Source organism: Scyliorhinus torazame, chromosome 11 (assembly GCF_047496885.1).
Source record: "Scyliorhinus torazame isolate Kashiwa2021f chromosome 11, sScyTor2.1, whole genome shotgun sequence".
Lineage (NCBI taxonomy): Eukaryota > Metazoa > Chordata > Chondrichthyes > Carcharhiniformes > Scyliorhinidae > Scyliorhinus > Scyliorhinus torazame.
Window position 1 is genome coordinate 50,349,342 of NC_092717.1, and position 14,074 is coordinate 50,363,415.

A 14,074-nucleotide genomic window follows, 5' to 3' on the forward strand; every position below is an offset into this window, starting at 1 on the left:
TTTTTGCTTTACCACTCATCTTAGTGTTGTCTGCAAACTTTGACACATTGCACTTGGTCCCCAACTCCAAATCATCTATGTAAATTGTGAACTGCAGGCCCAACACTGATCCTTGAGGGACCCCACTAGTCCCATTTATCCCCACTCTCTGCTTTCTGTTAGTTAACCAATCCTCTACCCATGCTACCACTTTACCCTCAATGCCATGCATCTTTAGTTTATGCAGCAACCTTTTGTGTGGCACCTTGTCAAAAGCTTTCTGGAAATCCAGATATACCACATCCATTGGCTCCCCGTTATCTACTGCACTGGTAATGTCCTCAAAAAATTCTACCAAATTAGTCAGACACGACCTACCCTTTATGAACCCATGCTGCGTCTGCCCAATGGGACAATTTCCCTCCAGGTGCCCCGCTATTTCCTCCTTAATGATAGATTCCAGCATTTCCTCTACAACCGAAGTTAAGCTCACCGGCCTATAATTACCCGCTTTCTGCCGACCTCTTTTTTTAAACAGTGGTGTCACGTTTGCTACTTTCCAATCCTCTGGGACCCCCAGAGTCTAGTGAATTTTGATAAATCACTAGTGCGTTTACAATTTCCCTAGCCATCTTTAACATTCTGGGATGCATCCCATCAGGGCGAGGAGACTTGTCTACCTTTAGCCCCATTAGCTTGCCCAATACTGCCTCCTTAGTGATTACAATCATCTCAAGGTCCTGACCTATCATATCTTTATTTCCATCAGTCACTGGCATGTTATTTGTGTCTTCCACTGTGGAGACTGACCCAAAAAAACCTGTTCAGCTCCTCAGCCATTTCCCCGTCTCCTATTATTAAATCTCCCTTCTCATCTTCCAAAGGACCAATATTTACCTTAGCCACTCTTTTTTGTCTTATATATTTGTAGAAGCTTTTACTATCTGCTTTTATGTTCTGAGCAAGTTTACTTTCATAGTCTACCTTACTCTTTATAGCTTTTTGTTGTCCCCTAAAGACGTCCCAGTCCTCTAGTCTCCCACTAATTTTTGCCACTTTGTATGCTTTTTCCTTCAATTTGATACTCTCCCTCACCTCCTTAGATATCCACGGTCGATTTTTCCCCTTTCTACCGTCTTTCTTTTTTGTCGGTATGAACCGTTTCTGAACACTGTGAAAGATCGCTCAGAATGTTCTCCATTGTTCCTCAACTGCTTCACCATGAAGTCTTTGCTCCAGTCTACCTTAGCTAGTTCTTCTCTCATCCCATTGTAATCGCCTTTGTTTAAGCACAAAACACTAGTGTTTGATTTTACCTTGTCATCCTCCAACAGTATTTTAAATTCCACCATATTGTGGTCGCTCCTTCCAAGAGGATCCCGAACTATGAGATCATTAATCAATCCTGCCTCATTACACAGGACCAGATCTAGGACCGCTTGTTCCCTTGTAGGTTCCATTACATACTGTTCCAGGAAATTATCCCGGACACATTCTATAAACTCCTCCTCAAGGCTGCCTTTACCAACCTGGTTAAACCAATCTCCCATGATAACCGCTGTACCATTTCTACATGCATCCGTTATTTCTTTGCTTATTGTCTGCCCTACCATCCTGTTACTATTTGGTGGCCGATAGACTACTCCTATCAGTGACCTTTTCGCCTTACTATTCCTGATTTCCACCCAAATTGATTCAACCTTGTCCTCCATAGCACCAATATCATCCCTTATTATTGCCTGGATGCCATCCTTAAACAACAAAGCTACACCACCGCCCTTACCGTCCATTCTATCCTTTTGTATAGTCTGATACCCTTGGATACTTAACTCCCAGTCGTGACCATCTTTTAACCATGTTTCAGTAATGGCCACTAAATCATAGTCATTTATGATGATTTGCGCCATCAACTCATTCACCTTATTCCGTATACTACGAGCATTCAGGTAAAGTACACTTATGCTATTTTTTTTAATAGAACCTCAAGGATAAACCCGAACACCAACAAAAACACAGCCCTCTCTCGCCACTCACCCAAACTCAGTCACTCACCTAAACTCAGATGCACGCTGTTCCAATCAGCACTCTGTGACTAAAGGCACTCCTGCCACACCTTTTGTACCCTGCCTGATTTCCAATGAGCCAATAGGCCCGCTCCAGGAAGTGAAGTCTCCAGCTGCCACTCGACCTGTAAACTAAGCACTTTTAAATATGCACTCACCTCTCCCAGCAACCCTGCAGCCTGTGGCCTGCTCCAGGAACTGAAGTCTCTTTTAAATATGCACTCACCTCTCCCAGCAACCCTGCAGCTTGTAGCTTGCTCCAGGAACTGAAGTCTCTTTTAAATATGCACTCACCTCTCCCAGCAACCCTGCAGCCTGTGGCCTGCTCCAGGAACTGAAGTCTCTTTCAAATATGCACTCACCTCTCCCAGCAACCCTGCAGCCTGTGGCCTGCTCCAGGAACTGAAGTCTCTTTTAAATATGCACTCACCTCTCCCAGCAACCCTGCAGCCTGTGGCTTGCTCCAGGAACTGAAGTCTCTTTTAAATATGCACTCATCTCTCCCAGCAACCCTGCAGCCTGTGGCCTACTCCAGGATAATAACACTAAAAATAGTAGGGACGGGACAAGGTACATTAAAAGGACTAGCCTTAAGGTGGTGTACCTGAACGTGCGGAAATTTAAAAATAAAATGGATGAATTAGTTACGCAGATCGATGTAAAGGGATATGATATAGTTGGGGTTATGGATATATGACTCCAAGGTGACCAAGGATGGGAGCTAAACATTTGAGGGCAATTCAGTTTTTAGGAAGGACAGACAGAAAGGAAAAGATGGTGGAGCTGCATTGTTGATTAAAAAAGATATTGAGGAAATATATTCGTACAGATGACATGGAATCTGTCTGGGTCGAGTTAAGAAACATCAAGGAGCAAAAACATTCGTAGGGGTGGTAATCAGACCACCAAACTGCAGTAGTAATGTTGGGAATAGCATTAGACAGGAAATCAGAGATACATGTGATAAAGGAACATCTGTGATTATGGGTGTCTTTAATCTGCATATAGATTGGGTAACTCAAATTAGTCACCGCACAATAGAGGAGGAATTTCTGTAGTTTATACAGGATGTTTTTTTTGGACCAGTATGTTGAAAAGCCAACAAGGGAACATGCCATCTTGTACTGGGTGTTGTGCAATGAGAAAGGATTAGTTGGCAATCTAGTTGTGAGAGAACCCTTGGGGATGAGCGACCATAATATGGTACAATTCCTTATCAAGGTGAATAGGTAGTTGATTCTGAGACCAAGGTCCTGAACCTCAATAAAAATAACTATGATAGTATGAGGCATGGGTTGGCTATGACGGACTGGGAAACATTACTGAAAGGAAGGACAGCGGACAGACAATCGCAGGCATTCAAGGAATGAATAGGTGAACTCCAAAAGTTGTTTATTCCTATTTGGCGCAAGAGTAGAAAGGGAACTGTGGCCAAACCATGGCTTACAAGGGAAATTCGAGATAGAATTAGATTCAAAGAAGAGGCATACAAATTAGCAAGAAAAAGCAATAGACCTAAGAATTGGGAAAAGTTAAAAATTCAGCAAAGGCAGACTAAGGGAGTGATTAAGAAGGAGAAAATACAATTTGAAAGTAAACTGAACTGGCGGGAACATAAAAAATGACTGTAAAAGGTTCTATAGGTATGTAAAAAGAAAAAGATTAATAAAAACTAATGTAGGCCTCTTACAGTCAGAAACAGGGGAATTCATGACAGGGAACAAAGAAATGGCTGAGGAACTAAATTCATACTTTGCTTCTGTCTTCACAAAGGAAGACAAGAATAATTTACCGGAAGTTCTGAGAAGCAAAAGTTTTAGTGGGGAGCTGAAGGAAATTAGTATGAGTAAAGAAATGGTTTTGAGGAAATTAATGAGATTGAAGGCGGGCAAATCTCCAGTACCTGATAATCTTCATCCCAGAGTACTTAAGAAAGTGGCCCTCGAAGTAATATATCCATTGGTAGTCATTTTCCAAAATTCTTTGGACTCTGAACGGATTCCTACAGATTGGAGGATAGCTATTCAAAAAGTGAGGTAGAGGGAAAACAGGGAACTATAAACCAGTGAGCCGAACATCAGTAGTAGGTAAGTTGCTGGAGTCAATTCATGGATTTCATAAGACAGCATTTGGGAAACAGTGATGTAATCAGTCAAAGTCAGCACGGATTTCTGAAAGAAAAATCAAATAAAGCTCGACAAATCTACTAAAATTCTTTGAAAATGTAACTAGTAGAGTTAACCAGGGAGAACTGGTGGATGTGTTTTTTTTTTAGATTTTCAGAAGGTTTTTGACAAGGTTTCACTTAGCAGATTAATATGTAAAGTTAAAGCACATGAGATTACGAGTAGTAATGGATAGAAAGCTGGTTGGCAGACAGGAAGCAAAAAGTTGGAATAAATGAGTCTTTTTCTGATTGGCAGGCAATGACTAGTGGGTACCTCAGGGATCTGTGCTCGGACCCCAACTGTTCACATTATATATTAATGATTTGGACAAGGGAACTAAATGTATTATCTACATATTTGCAGATGATACAAGGTTGGGTGGGAGGGCGAGCTGTGAAGAGGATGCAGAGATGCTTCAGCGGGATTTGGCCAGGCTGCATGAGTGGGCACATGCATGGCCGATGCTGTATGTGAGTAAACATGAGGTTATCCTCTTCGGCAGCAAAAATAGGAAGGCAGATTATTATTTGAATGGGTGTAAATTGAGAAGTGGATGCTCAGCGAGACCTTAGTGTCTTCATGCATCAGTCGTTGAAGGTAAGCACGCAGGTACAGATTTATCTGAGAAGGGATATTCTTGCCATGGAGAGAGTGCAGCGAAGGTTTACCAGGCTGATTCCTGGGATGGCTGCACTGTCACATGAGGAGAGACCAGATCAGTTAGGATTATGTTCATTGGAGTTCAGAAGAGTGAGAGGGTATCTCCGAGAAAATTTCAAATTCTAACAGGATTAGACAGGGTAGATTCAGAAAGAATGTTCCCGATGGTGAGGGAGTCCAGAATTGGGGGTCATAGGGGTAAAATTTTTAGGTCTGAGGTGAGAAGAAATTTCTTCACCCAGAGAGTGAATCTGTGGAAATCACTACCACAGAAAAGTAGTTGAAGACAAAAGGTTCTGTAATTGCAAGAAGGAATTAGATATAGCTCTTGGGGACTTCCGGTGGTGGCCATGGAGGAGTAGGTCGCACATTTGATAGCTCCCGTCTGAGACAGACTTTTGGATCTTTTTCCCCAGTTTCTTTCCGGATTTTATGGGATAAATCGGTGAAGAGTGAGACAGTAAGGAGAAATCATCCTCCGGTGTATGGAGAATTGGACCACAACTGGCTGTGTGAGAAGACAGAGTCCTGTAAGGAAGACGCGAGCAGAGCTGGTATCGTGGGAAAGCATGGCGGAGAAGCAGGACCGCGGCACAGTGGTCGACGGAGCAGCTGATGAAATTTTTCGAAGATTGCTTCCCCAAGCTGAAGGACACGTTGGACCCGATTAAGGCTTCGATTGATCAAGTTGTGCAGAATCAAGAGACCCATAGGAGAGCGATCCAGGAGAAAAAGACGTCCGCGCATGAGGAATACATAACTGTGCTGGAGACCAAGGTGGAGGTGATGAACGACCACCAGAAAAGAATGCAGGAGAACCTGGAGGGCCTGGAGAACAGGTCCAGGAGACAGAATCTTAAAATTGTCGGCCTCCCTGAAAGCAGTGAGGGATTGGATGCGAGGACTTATGTCATGGACATGCTGGAGAAGTTGATGGGGGCTGAGGCGTTCCCTCGGCTCCTGGAAGTGGATAGCGCGCACGGAGCCCACGCAAAGAAGCCCCGAGTGAACGAGCCGCCGAGGGCCATGGTGGTATGCTTTCACCGTTTCCTGGACAAGGAACACGTTCTGCGGTGGGCCAAGAAGGAAATGAGCAGCAAATGGGAGAACTGTGAGCTGCGCATTTATCAGGACCTGGGCACGGATCTGACCAAGAGGCGAGCTGGGTTTAATCGGGCAAAACCGGCCCTCTTTAAGGGGGTGAAGTTTGGGATGCTGTACCGAGCCCGTCTGTGGGTCACACATGAGGAACGGGGCTTCTACTTTGAAACACCAGACGAAGTATGGACTTTTATTAAAGAAAAGAGGCTGGAGGCGAATTAGAAGACACTGAAGCCTTGGAGAAGTACTGTGGCGGTGATTTGTTGTGCTGGGTTGTATAAATATAATTAGTGTTATGTGTATTAAGGGGCTGTTTGGATGGCTAAAGGTAACTTTGTCTTGCAGGGAGATGGTCAGAGAGGGGTGGTGGGATTTGGGGTTGGTTCTGCTTTTGGGGTGATTATTTTTCTAAAGTGGCTGTTTCTTCACAGTTTTTTCTGATGTTTGTTTACTGGGGAATGTGATGCTTTTAAAATGTTTTTCCATGTGGGGGGAGGGGAGAGAACAATGGGGACACAGACTGCTTGGTGCCAGGGGCGGGCGCTATCAGGTCAGCATGGGTCAGCTGACTCTCGGAAGCGCAGTGGGGGGGTGAGCAGGTGTTAAGCTGGAGCTTGACTTGGGGGGTTGGGTTTCTAGTGATGTTGCTGGGGGGGGGGGGGGGGGGGGGGGAAATAAGAGGGTCATTTAGGAGTCTGGTAACAGTGGGGAAGAAGCTGTTTTTGAATCTGTTCATGCGTGTTCTCAGACTTCTGTATCTCCTGCCCGATGGAAGAAGTTGGAAGAGTGAGTAAGCCGGGTGGGAGGGATCTTTGATTTTGCTGCCCGCTTTCCCCAGGCAGCGGGAGGTGTAGATGGAGTCAATGGATGGGAGGCAGGTTTGTGTGATGGACTCGGCGGTGTTCACGACTCTCTGAAGTTTCTTACGGTCCTGGGCCGAGCAGTTGCCATACCAGGCTGTGATGCAGCCCGATAGGATGCTTTCTATGGTGCATCTGTAAAAGTTGGTAAGGGTTAATGTGGACATGCCGAATTTTCTTAGTTTTCTGAGGAAGTATAGGCGCTGTTGTGCTTTCTTGTTGGCAGAGTCGACGTGGGTGGACCAGGACAAATTTTTGGAGATGTGCACCCCTAGGAATTTGAAACTGCTAACCATCTCCACCTCGGCCCCGTTGATGCTGACAGGGGTGTGTACAGTACTTTGCTTCCTGAAGTAAATGACCAGCTCTTTAGAATTGCTGGCATTGAGGGAGAGATTGTTGTTGCTGCACCACTCCACTAGGCTCGCTATCTCCCTCCTGTATTCTGACACGTCGTTATTCGAGATCCGGCCCACTATGGTCGTATCGTCAGCAAACTTATAGGTGGAGTTGGAACCAAGTTTTGCCACGCAGTCGTGTGTGTACAGGGAGTAGAGAAGGGGGCAAAGTACGCAGCCTTGCGGGGCCCTGGTGTTGAGGACTATTGTAGAGGAGGTGTTGTTGTTCATTCTTACTGATTGTGGTCTGTTGGTCAGAAAATCAAAGATCCAGTTGCAGAGTGGGGAGCCAAGTCCTAGGTTTTGATATGAGTTTGGCTGGGATTATGGTGTTGAAGGCGGAGCTGTAGTCAATAAATAGGAGTCTGATGCAGGAGTCCTTGTTTTCGAGATGCTCTAGGGATGAGTGTAGGGCCAGGGAAATGGCGTCTGATGTGGACTGGTTGCAACGGTATGCAAATTGCAGTGGATCAAGGCGTTCTGGGAGTATGGAGGTGATGCGCTTCATGATCAACCTCTCGAAGCACTTATTACGACTGAAGTCAGGGCCATCGGACGGTAGTCATTGAGACATGTTGCCTGGTTCTTCTTTGGTACCGGTATGATGGTGGTCTTCTTGAAGCAGGTGGGGACCTCGGAGTGGAGTAGGGACAGGTTAAAGATGTCCGCGAATACCTCTGCCAGCTGGTCCGCGCAGGCTCCGAGTGCACGACCAGGGATCCCGTCCGGGCCCGTCGCCTTCCGAGAGTTCACGTTCAGGAAGGCCGATCTGATTTCGGAAGCTGTGATGGTGGGTATGGGTGAATTATGGGCTGCTGGGGCACTCGACAGCAGATTGTTGGTTACCTGCTCGAACCAAGCATAGAATGCATTGAGTTCAACGGGGAGGGGTGCGCTGCTGCCAGAGATACTATTCGGCTTCGCTTTGTAGCCCGTTATGTTGTTTAGTCCTTGCCACAACCGCCGAGAGTGTCTGTCTGTGACTCTAGCTTGGTTTGATAGTCTCTCTTGGCATCTCGGATGGCTTTGCAGAGGTCGTACCTGGATTTCTTGTATCAGTCAGGGTCGTCTGCCTTGAACGCCTCAGATCTGTCATTCAGTAGGGAGTCAATCTCGCGATTGAGCCATGGTTTCCAGTTGGGGAACGTACGTACTGCTTTCTTTGGCACGCAGTCGTCCACACATTTGCTGATGAAGTCTGTGACGATGGTGGTATACTCATTTAAGTTGGTCGCTGAGTTCTTAAATATGGACCAGTCCACTGTCTCTAAGCAGTATGAATAAGATTATTTCGGGCTTTGTGTGGGCAGGTAAAACCCCGCGAGTGAAGTAAGTGTTGCTGGAGTGCAGTCGGGGGGGAGGGTGGGTTGGCGCTGCCAAACTTCTGCAATTACTACTGGGCGGCTAATATAGCCATGATTAGGAAGTGGGTAGTGGGGGAGGGGTCGGCATGGGAGCGGATGGAGGCGGCGTCATGCAAAGACACCAGTTTGGGAGCACTGATAACGGCACCTCTTCCATTCTTGCCGGCCCGATACTGCACAAGTCCGGTGGTGGTGGCTCTGAGAATCGGGGGGCAATGGAGGAGATATGAGAGTGGAGGGAGCATCGGTTTGGACCCCGATTTATAATAATCATCGGTTTGTACCAGGTAGGCTAGATGGTGGGTTCTGGAGATGGCAAAGAGCAGGAATTAGAAGGATGGGGGATCTATTTATATTTCCCCAGCTTGAAAGCCTTGGAGGATAAATTTAAATTGCCAGCAGGGAACGGGTTTAGGTATTTGCAGGTGCGAGACTGCATGAGAAAACAGATGCCGGCCTTTCCGCTGCTGCCGCCACAGGGGATACAGGATAGAGTAGTTTCCAGTACCTGGATGGGAGAGGGGAGGATTTCAGATATTTACCAGGAGCTTTCGGAGGCGGAGGAAATTCCGGTGGAGGAGCTCAAGGGCAAGTGGGAGGACGAGCTAGGAGGAGAGATAGAGGCGGGTCTATGGGCGGATGCCCTTAGCAGGGTTAATACCTCCTCATCATGTGCCAGGCTTAGCCAGATATAGTTTAAGATAGTCCACCGGGCACACATGACAGCGGCTAGGATGAGCAGGTTTTTCGGGGTAGAAGATAGGTGTGCGAGGGAAGCCCAGCAAATCATGTCCACATGTTTTGGGCATGCCTCAAGCTTTGAGGGTTTTGCTGAAGCAATATCCACGGTGCTAAAAACATGGGTGGTGCCGAGTCTGGAGGTAGCGATCTTTGGAGTGTCCGAAGAGCCGGGAGTTCAGGGGACGAAAGAGGCTGACATTTTGGCCTTTGCCTCCCTGATAGCCCGGAGACGGATCTTGTTAATGTGGAGGGACTCGAAGCCCCGAGTGTAGAGACCTGGGTTAGTGACATGGCTGGGTTTCTCAGTCTCGAGAAAATAAAGTTTGCCTTAATAGGGTCAATGATCGGGTTCACCCGATGGGTGGCAGCCATTCGTCGACATTCTCGGGGAAAATTAAAATGTTAGCAGATGCAGTATTCCAAGGGGCGGGGGGGGGGGGGGGCGGAATTGTTGTTGTATGGTTGGGGTGTGTGAAGATTGAGATGGGGGGGGGGGGGGGGGAATGTTTATTATACCACGTTGATGTAATTGTCTTTGTTATTTTTATTAAAAATTTCAAATATCTTAATAAAGATATTTTTTAAAAGAAGATATAGCTCTGGGGCTAAAATGATCAAGGGATATGGGGGGGGGGGGGGGCGTGGTGAAGGAGGGATCAAGGCATTGAACTTAATGATCAGCCATGATCATAATGAATGGCAAAGCAGGTTCGAAGAGCTGAAGGCCTCCTTCTGCTTTTATTTTCTATGATTAGTTTGTCAACCGTGTTGAAGGCCTTGGGGATGTAGATCGTGAGGGATCTGAACAGGAAGAGGAACTTGCGCAGTATATTCATTTTGATCATCTGCACTCTTCCTACCAGGGAAAGTGGGAGTGGGCCCCACCTCTGCAGGTTCCTTTTGACTTCCTCCACCAGACTCATCAGATTTCATTTGTGAATCCGTGTCCAGTTGTGGGCTATTTGGATCCCCAGGTAGCGGAATTTGAACGGCGGTCCCTTCAGCTCTATCCCTCCCCCCTGCAGGTTCACAGGGAAGGTCGTATTTTTGTAACCCAAGAAGACTCCAAAGTCCTTTAGGACTTTCATTATCCCTTCCATGATGGCCCAGGGGTCCAAGATGTAGAGGAGCGGATCATCTACGTGGAGTGAGACTCTATGCTCTGTCTCCCCTTTGGAGACCTTTGGAGGTTCAATTGCCAGAGCAAACAGCAGCAGGGATAGCGGTAACCCCTGCCTCTGTGCAGCTGGAAGTATTCAGCGCTGGCGGTGTTTGTCCATACGCTCGCCATGGGAGCACTGCACAGTAGTTTCACCAGGTGAACCCTGGCCAGAACCCAAACCGTTCCAGTACCTCTGAGGTACTTCCACTCGACTCTGTCGAAGGCCTTTTCTGCATCCAGGGAGATAATCGTTATTGTTCTCTCCGCGAATGGGGTCATTATCATGTTCAGCAGACACCTGATGTTCGGTGTTAGCTGGCTGTCCTTGACAAAAGTCCATCAGGTCCTCCGCCACTACTTCTGGCACACAGCTCTCCAGACGCTTTGCCAGGATCTTCCTGTCTGCATTGAGCAATAAGATGAGCCTGTAGGAACCACATACCATTGGGTCTTTGTCCTTTTTGGGTATCAACGATATTGAGGCTTGTGCCAGTGTCGGAGGCAGAGTGCCCCTTACTGGCGAATCTGCAAACATCCCCCGCAGGTGCAGGACTAATGCTGTGACAAATTTTGTGTCGAAGTCTGCCGAGAATCCATCTGGCCCTGGCACCTTACCAGTCTGCATGGGGTTGATGCTCTCTATGACTTCTCCCAGTTCTACTGGTACTTCCGGGCCCCGTCTCTTCTCTTCTCCCACAACCGGCATGTCCAGTCCGTCGAGGAATTGCTTCATCCCGGAGTCCCCCTCGGGAGGCTTGAAGTTGTACAGCCTCCGGTAGAAGGCTGCGAAGGCCTCACTGACCCTTTAGGTCATGGCGTCACGTCTGTCGCTGCTATCCCTAACCAAGGCCATTTCCCTCTTGGCTGACTGCGTTCTCAAGTCGATGAGTCAGAAGGTGGCTGGCTTTGTCACCATGTTCGTAGAGGCAACGCCCCCGCCCCCCCCCCCCTCCAGTGTCTGGTGGAGCTGTTGCACTGCTTTCCTAGTGGAGAGCAGATCAAAGTCCATTTGTAACTTCTTCCTCACTGCCAGTAGTTCTACAGTCAGGACCAAGGAGTACCACCAACGCACCTCCAGTATGGAGTCGATCTCTCCTTCCTACCTTTGAGCGCCTTGTCTGCAATAATTTCTCCCCTTAACACAGCCTTCAGTGCCTCCCGGAACATGGAGGGTGAGAGTTCCCCATTCTCGTTGTTGGTAACATACCCGTCTAGGTGATATCTCAGAACATCCAATCAGCCAGGAGGGCCGTGTGCAGTCTCCATTGAGGTGCGGGGTGCCCAGCCTATTTCTAACCTCACATCCACATAGTGTGGAGCGTGGTCGGAGATTACTATTGCAAGTACTCCACTCCTACTACGCCTGGAAGCACTGCTTTCCCTACAAAGAAGTTGATCCTAGTATATACCCTGTGTACCCGGGAGAACTCCTTCTCCCTGGTTGTATGAACCTCCATGGGTTCGCTGCCCCATCTGTTCCATGAACACACCCAGTTCCTTTGCCATGTTTGACTTTTCCCCCGATTTGGGGTTTGATCTGTCAGTCCGTGGGTCCTGTACACAGTTAAAGACCCCCCCACCCACCACACACACACAGGATGAGTCAGAGTGTGTCTGTCAGGGATTTCCACCGTGGTTTTCTTCATGAAGTCCACGTCATCCCAGCGCGCACATTTACAAGGGCCACAGGTGCCCCTTCCAGGACACCACTAACCATACCATACCATGCCCCTTGGTCTGTAACTGCCCTTGTCGCTGTAAATGCTGTCCTCTTATTGAGCAGTATGACCCCGCCCCCCTCGCCCTCACATCGCAGCCCAAGTGGTAAATCTGTTTCACCCAGCCTTTCTTACCCGCAGTCGGTCTTCTCCCTCAGGTTGGTTCCCTGGAGGAAGACTACTTCAGCTTCTATACTTTTCTGATGGCTGGAGACTCTGGATCATTTCACTGGGCTGTTAAGTCCCCAGGTGACTATTCTGATGGGAGAGGGTTAGGTTCTCTCCCCTGCCCCAAGGGATCAACCATACTTACCTTGTGGATGTGTCCCTGCCCTCCGGGGTTAGGGGGCCATTCAAGGTGGCCATTGTCGCTGTCCTCACCATGTGGCTGTGCCCAAGGAAGGAACTGCACTCCAAAAGCTAGTGATTCGAAACAAACCTGTTGGACGTTAACCTGGTGTTGTAAGAAATCTGAATGAAACAGCCTTGTTTGGAAGGTCATTATGTATAGAAGTGGGATTAGGGCACATGCCAAGAGGAAACACAGGTGTTATGGAGGGAAAATGTCAAAGGAAAAAGATGAGGAAGGAAGCAAATATTAATGTTGGACGGCTAGGAAATTGAAGAAAGTTACTGGAAAATGAAAAGATTGACAGAATATAGAGAGACAACGAGAAGACTCTGAGCCAAAGGCCTGCCTGAATTCAGACAGAAAACACATGACGATGAGCCCAGGAACCGGTCTATTCTTTTCAGCCGCAGGACAAAATAAACCCCACAGAACTGAGAAACACATCACGCTCGTTTCCAACAATACACCCGACGACGAAAAGGACGCACTATTTCTTCCCGATTACAACCTGCAAACTTCAACCACGTCCCGCTGCTCACTAGGTGACTGAACCATTTGACTTCCAGCATGTGACCCGGAAATGTTCGTCCGTGACGCCCTGGCGGTGTCGAGTTTCCGGTGAACAGCGAACGCCCCGCCCCTCTGACGTGACGGCCGGCGCCGCGCCCTCTTCCGCCATATTAACCGCGACCGGGCGGGGCGGGGGAAGAGCGAGTTAGTGAGCTGCAGTCGGGGAGCAGCCCTGTCTCCCCCTCTTTGTCTTCCGTGCGGTGAGTTAGTGTTATAAGCACCTGACGCGGTCGCAACTTACGAGACCTGCGGACGGTTGATCTCGAAGCGCGTGATCCACTCCTGTCCTAGGGGGGTCGGGGAGACCCTGTATGTCCCCCTCTGCCGGGGGTGGGAGACCCTGTATGTCCCCCTCTGCCGGGGGTGGGAGACCCTGTATGTCCCCCTCTGCCGGGGGTGGGAGACCCTGTATGTCCCCCTCTGCCGGGGGTGGGAGACCCTGTATGTCCCCCTCTGCCGGGGGTGGGAGACCCTGTATGTCCCCCTCTGCCGGGGGTGGGAGACCCTGTATGTCCCCCTCTGCCGGGGGTGGGAGACCCTGTATGTCCCCCTCTGCCGGGGGTGGGAGACCCTGTATGTCCCCCTCTGCCGGGGGTGGGAGACCCTGTATGTCCCCCTCTGCCGGGGGTGGGAGACCCTGTATGTCCCCCTCTGCCGGGGGTGGGAGACCCTGTATGTCCCCCTCTGCCGGGGGTGGGAGACCCTGTATGTCCCCCTCTGCCGGGGGTGGGAGACCCTGTATGTCCCCCTCTGCCGGGGGTGGGAGACCCTGTATGTCCCCCTCTGCCGGGGGTGGGAGACCCTGTATGTCCCCCTCTGCCGGGGGTGGGAGACCCTGTATGTCCCCCTCTGCCGGGGGTGGGAGACCCTGTATGTCCCCCTCTGCCGGGGGTGGAGACCCTGTATGTCCCCCCTCTGCCGGGGGTGGGAGACCCTGT

The 14,074-nt window shown here is 48.9% G+C and overlaps 1 protein-coding gene and 1 long non-coding RNA gene across 2 annotated transcripts in view; one reads left to right on the forward strand and one right to left on the reverse strand.

Annotated features, from left to right (window-relative positions):
* LOC140385274 (uncharacterized) overlaps positions 1–13,178 on the reverse strand; it is a 31,029-nt gene extending 17,851 nt beyond the window's left edge. The window contains exon 1 of the long non-coding RNA XR_011933326.1: positions 13,075–13,178. This is a non-coding gene — a long non-coding RNA (uncharacterized lncRNA). The remainder of the gene's footprint in view (positions 1–13,074) is intronic.
* Positions 13,179–13,196: 18 nt separating this feature from the next.
* The window catches only part of ralaa (v-ral simian leukemia viral oncogene homolog Aa (ras related)), a 100,035-nt gene continuing 99,157 nt past the window's right edge, over positions 13,197–14,074 (forward strand). Inside the window, exon 1 of the mRNA XM_072467233.1 lies at positions 13,197–13,336. The gene's annotated coding sequence lies outside the window, so the exon portion shown is untranslated. The remainder of the gene's footprint in view (positions 13,337–14,074) is intronic.